Here is a 6,058-nt window from a genome sequence, read left to right on the forward strand (position 1 = left end):
GATTTCAGTGTTTTAACACTTTCATTTCAAGGCGCCAATTACCCATTAACGTATTTGATCAAATTGTAATGCATTTGAATTACAATTTATGTTTTGAAGAACTGAAGAAGTTTTTAAAAAAGGACACAAGATACTAATTCAAATACTTTTTTCAATATTAGTAGATCAGCATTAGCTTTTTAGTTCTACCTCTGAAGGAAAACAGAGGCTTCTTAAAGTGTACCTAAAACTGAAAGCCTTAACCATTGTAAGGGATTGTTGTTTTAGTTATTACAAAATGATTTTCAAAGGTTAAGTTGTCATGAGGGATATGTATTCTACATAATGACATCTAAGTTACTCTAATTTTTTTAAACATAAAGAGTAGCCTGTGCTAAAAAACCTGTGAAAACTACCTGAAGATGAAGCACAAAATAATAAATTAGGCCCTAGAAATGCTGTATCCTGATTATAATTTCTTATATTTTGCCCAGGAACTGAAAGAATCTGAAACATGCACAACCTTGTAGTCAGCATTATTCTTTGCAGACGAAATAAGTCCTTTCCAGCTGGCAACATGGTACAAATAAACACAGTAGCTATAAATCGTGGATTCTGTAATGAGAACTGGTGCTGGGAAGATTAGAAATACACTCTCTATTTGGAGAGATACAAATTAAGTGCATAGGTTAAAAAAATTAATAATGTCTATTATATATAATGGGTTTCTTTTTCATGGAAAATTCAAAGAAAGCATAATTCCTTATGGTCTCTTTTTATGTAGCATCTTTCATTTGTTGTGATCATATGTATTATAGCTTTTGCCTTTTATGCATCATGTCCCATGTTATGAAAATATATTGACTGGGTAGTATCAAAATTTAAAAATCATTATATTTATGAATTAGATGAAATTGAATTAAGACAAATTATATTCACTGAAAAATTTCTCATTCCTAAATCAGTAAAGCAAAAGAAATATGAGGCTGCAAAAGAGATTAAAGGAGGCTGTATATTATAATCCAATAGATTCTTCATTTTTAAACATGCCAAAGTTCAATCCTGAGCTTGTTGAATCTGAAAATAAAGATGGAACAAATGGCATGATCAAAAATTCTTGAACCAGATTTTCCAAAAGAAATAAAGGAAGAAAATCATTAATACTATGTATCTGTAAATGTAGCTTTTATTTTATTTTTTTTTAATTAAAAAAAAATTTTTTTTTCTCATTAAACTTTTGTTTTAATGGGTCTCAAAATTCTGTGACAGATTTTTGGTCAAGCTGTTTCCTTTAAAAAGTACTGATTTTAAAAACTAATAACTTAAAACTGCCACACACGCACAAAAAAAAAATACAAATGGTCCACAAAACATTCTCCTTTCCTTCTGAAGGTTTTACGATGCATTGTTATCATTAACCAGTCTTTTACTATTAAACTTAAATGGCCAATTGACACAAACAGTTCTGAGACCGTTCTTCCACCACTGATTAAGACTGGGGTGGCAGGTATTGGGGATAATATTCATTTAGCCTTCTGAGCTTTCTGGGCAGACTTGGTGACTTTGCCAGCTCCAGCTGCCTTCTTGTCCACTGCTTTGATGACACCCACAGCAACCGTCTGTCTCATGTCACGAACAACAAAACAGCCCAGAGGAGGATAGTCAGAGAAGCTCTCAACACACATAGGTTTGCCAGGAACCATATCAACAATGGCAGCATCCCCAGATTTCAAGAACTTGGGACCATCTTCCAGCTTCTTTCTAGAACGATGGTCTATCTTTTCCTTCAGCTCAGCAAACTTGCCAGCAATGTGAGCTGTGTGACAATCCAGCACAGGTGCATATCCAGCACTGATTTGGCCTGGATGGTTCAGGATAATCGCCTGAGCTGTGAAGCCAGCTGCTTCCATTGGTGGGTCATTTTTGCTGTCACCAGCCACGTTGCCACGACGAACATCTTTGACAGATACGTTCTTGACATTGAAGCCCACATTGTCCCCAGGAAGAGCCTCACTCAAAGCTTCATGGTGCATTTCAACAGACTTTACTTCAGTTGTAACATTGACCGGAGCAAAGGTGACCCCCATACCAGGCTTAAGAACACCAGTCTCCCCTCGGCCCACTGGGCCAGTACCAATACCACCAATTTTGTAGACGTCTTGGAGAGGCAGATGCAAGGGCTTATCAGTTGGACAAGTTGGTGGCAGAATGCAATCCAGGGCTTCAAGCAGTGTGGTCCCGCTGGCATTCCCATCTTTACGGGTGACTTCCCATCCCTTGAACCAAGGCATGTTAGCACTTGGCTCCAGCATGTTGTCACCATTCCAACCAGAAATTGGCACAAATGCTACTGTGTCGGAGTTGTAGACAATTTTCTTTATGTAGGCGCTGACTTTCTTAACAATTTCCTCGTATCTCTTCTGGCTGTAGGGTGGTTCAGTGGAATCCATTTTGTTAACACCAACAATTAGTTGTTTTACACCCAGTGTGTAAGCCAGAAGGGCACGCTCACGGGTCTGCCCATTCTTGGAGACCCTGCTTCAAATTCACCAACGCCAGCAGCAACAATCAGGACAGCACAGTCAGCCTGAGATGTGCCTGTAATCATGTTTTTGATAAAGTCTCTGTGTCCTGGGGCATCAATGATGGTCACATAATACATGCTGGTCTCGAATTTCCACAGGGAGATCAGTGGTGATACCATGTTCACGTTCAGCTTTCAGTTTATCCAAGACCCAGGCATACTTGAAGGAGCCTTTTCCCATCTCAGCAGCCTCCTTCTCAAATTTTTCAATAGTTCTTTTGTCGATCTCACCACATTTGTAGGTCAGATGGCCAGTCGTGGTAGACTTGCCCGAATCTACGTGTCCAATGATGACGATGTTGATGTGAGTCTTCTCCTTTCCCATTTTGGTTTAGGTTTAGTGGTGGTTTTCACGACACCTGTGTTCTGGCGGCAAACCCGTTGCAAAAAAGCTGTAGCTTTTATTTTATTATTGTTTGTGTTGTCTGTGCTATTTCCAGATTTCCTTTTCTTTGATGTATTCCTTCTTTTTAACAGAGGAAAGTTTTAACTAGTAACACATAAACATGAAAGGTCTATGATTGCTTTAGATCAAGGATACACAGGCTAATTACCAGCATTTTGTCCTCACTTTGAAAGTTTTTATTTTCTTTTGCTTTTACTGTGATTATTGATTTGAATAATTCAAAAACCATGTAAATAAAAATGTTTGAGAAACATTTTTACAATTTGTTAATACAGCTAGAATTTCTCAGAATTACTTATTTGATTAAATCTAATTCATGGCTACAAAATATTTTTTAAATAGGATAAATGAGGCTATATTAATGGTGTATCCTTTATCACAAATAATAAAACACCAATTATTTTTTAAACTAATGTATGTTTGCCAATATTATATGTACTTTTCTTCATCAATAGGTTCTATAAGTTTTTGAGTTCTATAAGCTCAAAAAATATTAGGTAAATATTTGAGTAAAAATTATTTAAAAACTCATAAAATATGGTCTAATTGTCCTCGATTTGACAGCAAGTGTTTTTGGTGTGTGTGCATGTACATATATGTGTGTTTGTGTGTGTGTATTTTAAAGTGGTAAGATAGAAAACAGAACGACTTATAGAATCACACACTACCGAATGAAATTTTGAAATGCATATTTTAACTCACTAAACACTGCACATAGGAAAAATACTCAAATAGATTTAGTGACTTACTTAACATCACAAAGGCAGTTTGCAAAAGGCTTGTACTCAATTTGCTGATACCTAATGGTTTGCAGAAATTACTGAAATTTGCCAGAGCAAATACTGGAAAAAGGCCTCACTGAAAGTACTGTCTTGAAGAAAAGAAGTCACTTTAGCTAATGTCCTTCTCTCTGATATAAGATGTTGGACTAGAGAGTCCATTTACTAAGCACACCAGGATGCCACAGAAGGGAAAGGAAAGGATGTGGCTGTGTTTTATTTTTGACATTAGCTTATCTTTGTAATAAAGAGCTCTTTCCATTTAGACTTTGAATTAATATACAATAATTTTATTTCAAATAACTAAACCCACAAGGTACCCTGAGGAGTCACAATAAGATAAAAAGTGTCAGGGAATCACATGTTGCTGAGGAATAAGAGCAATCATCATGAAGTCGTTATGCCCAAGGCTTTTTCCTAGACCACCTAATTTCTTGCAGGGGGGGTTCTCTTGGGTTTAACTCAATCACAGTGAAATTTTCAATTTTGTCATGTTAAATGATTACAAATTGTTGAATGCCTTGGTCAATAAGGTGTCCTGGTAAATTAGGAAACTCCAGAATAAAAAAACATCATGTTATCACTAGCTAGTAATGTTTATGCATCTGTTTGAATCTAAAAGTAAATGGAGACTTTGTCTTCTCCTATTCTGCTGCTTTATTTTTTGGTCATTTAACATTATTATTATTAATTTACATACACTAAAATTTGTTTACGTATAAAATTTTTATGTTTTCAACTTAGGATGTACAGTTCTATAAGCTTGACAAATGCATGGTGATCCATCAAATGCATGCAATTATGATCCATCACCATAGGCATAATATAACAGTTCCATCACATTAAAAATTCTCCTGTGCATCACATTTTAATCAACCGCTGTCTTTATGTCCTTCATTGTCATCTACTGATCTGCTTTTAGTCCCATAATTTTGCCAATTCTAGAATGCCAAACAAATAAAATCACATAGTCTGTAGTCTTTTGGGTTTGGCTCCTTGCACTTAGGAACATGTATGTTGTTGCATGTATCAATAGTCCTTTCCTTTTTATTGCTAAGAACTATTCCAATGTATACAGGCATTATAGTTTATCCATTGAGTGGTTGAAGGACATCTGTGTTGTTTCCAGATTTTGCTGATTATATATAAAGCTGTTATAAACATTTAAGTACAGGTCTTCATGTGAACTTAAGTTTGTTTATTTTTTTAAGTAAATCTCTAGAATGAGGTAATTGGGTAATGTGGTAAGTGTATATTTAATATTGTAAGAAGCTACAAAAGATTTTTCAAAGTTGCCATACAATTTTGCATTCCCACAGCAAAGTAGCAGAGTTTTACTTGCTCTGTGTCCTTATAAATACTTGGTATGATCATTTTTATATTGGTTTTAGTCCTTTTATTAAGCATATATTAGTATCTCATTGTGGTTACTCAAATTATTTTCATTTCCTTAAAAAGATAGAATGTTTAGCATTGTGAAGGTGGGATTGACACTTTTTCCACTATGTTCTGAATATATGCCAGAAGTCTCTGGCTATTGCTTTTGACTTCTTTCTTATTGAAAAACATGGTAATAAATTCTAAGGTGAGTTCATGGTTTAAAATATCACCAGATCCTTATGTTGATAAACATTTAAAAAGGTAATATAATTAATAGACAACATGATGTATTTTGTCATTATTTCTTATACAAATACACTTTTGACACACTCAGTCTTAAATTGCAGTGCTTAAAAGAATTAATTTCCCAGCTATGGCAAAATACTTGTAGGAATTTGACTCTGACAAGGAAGTAGAAAGTTACAAGACAGAATATTGTTCTCATCTATATAATGAGAACCTACCAAATAAACTACGAAATCAGAGTTTTTCATGGTTGTTTTTTAAAAAAACCTTAAAAAAAAAAAAGATATCCAAATAAACTGTATTCCAGAAAATGACATCCCTTCCCAGGGGAGAAGAGAGCCATGGTGTAATGATCAGAAAGGAAGTAGTTAGATGTCTTTATCAGAGACAATATGATTGTGTACATGAAATATTATTTCAGATCTGCAAACAATTATTAAAGCTAATAAAGTAGGGATCCCTGGGTGGCACAGCGATTTGGCGCCTGCCTTTGGCCGGGGGCGCGATCCTGGAGACCCGGGATCGAATCCCATGTCGGGCTCCTGGTGCATGGAGCCTGCTTCTCTCTCTGCCTATGTCTCTGCCTCTCTCTCTCTCTCTCTGTGTGTGTGACTATCATAAAAAAAAAAAAAAAAAAAAAAAAAAGCTAATAAAGTATTGTGACCAGGTAGCAGGAAACAAAGT

The 6,058-nt window shown here is 35.4% G+C and overlaps 1 pseudogene; it reads right to left on the reverse strand.

Moving 5' to 3' along the window:
- Positions 1–1,195: 1,195 nt before the first annotated feature.
- On the reverse strand, positions 1,196–2,933 carry LOC144317295 (elongation factor 1-alpha 1 pseudogene; annotated as a pseudogene).
- Positions 2,934–6,058: the final 3,125 nt, after the last annotated feature.

This window comes from Canis aureus, chromosome 7 (assembly GCF_053574225.1).
Source record: "Canis aureus isolate CA01 chromosome 7, VMU_Caureus_v.1.0, whole genome shotgun sequence".
Taxonomy (NCBI): Eukaryota; Metazoa; Chordata; class Mammalia; order Carnivora; family Canidae; genus Canis; species Canis aureus.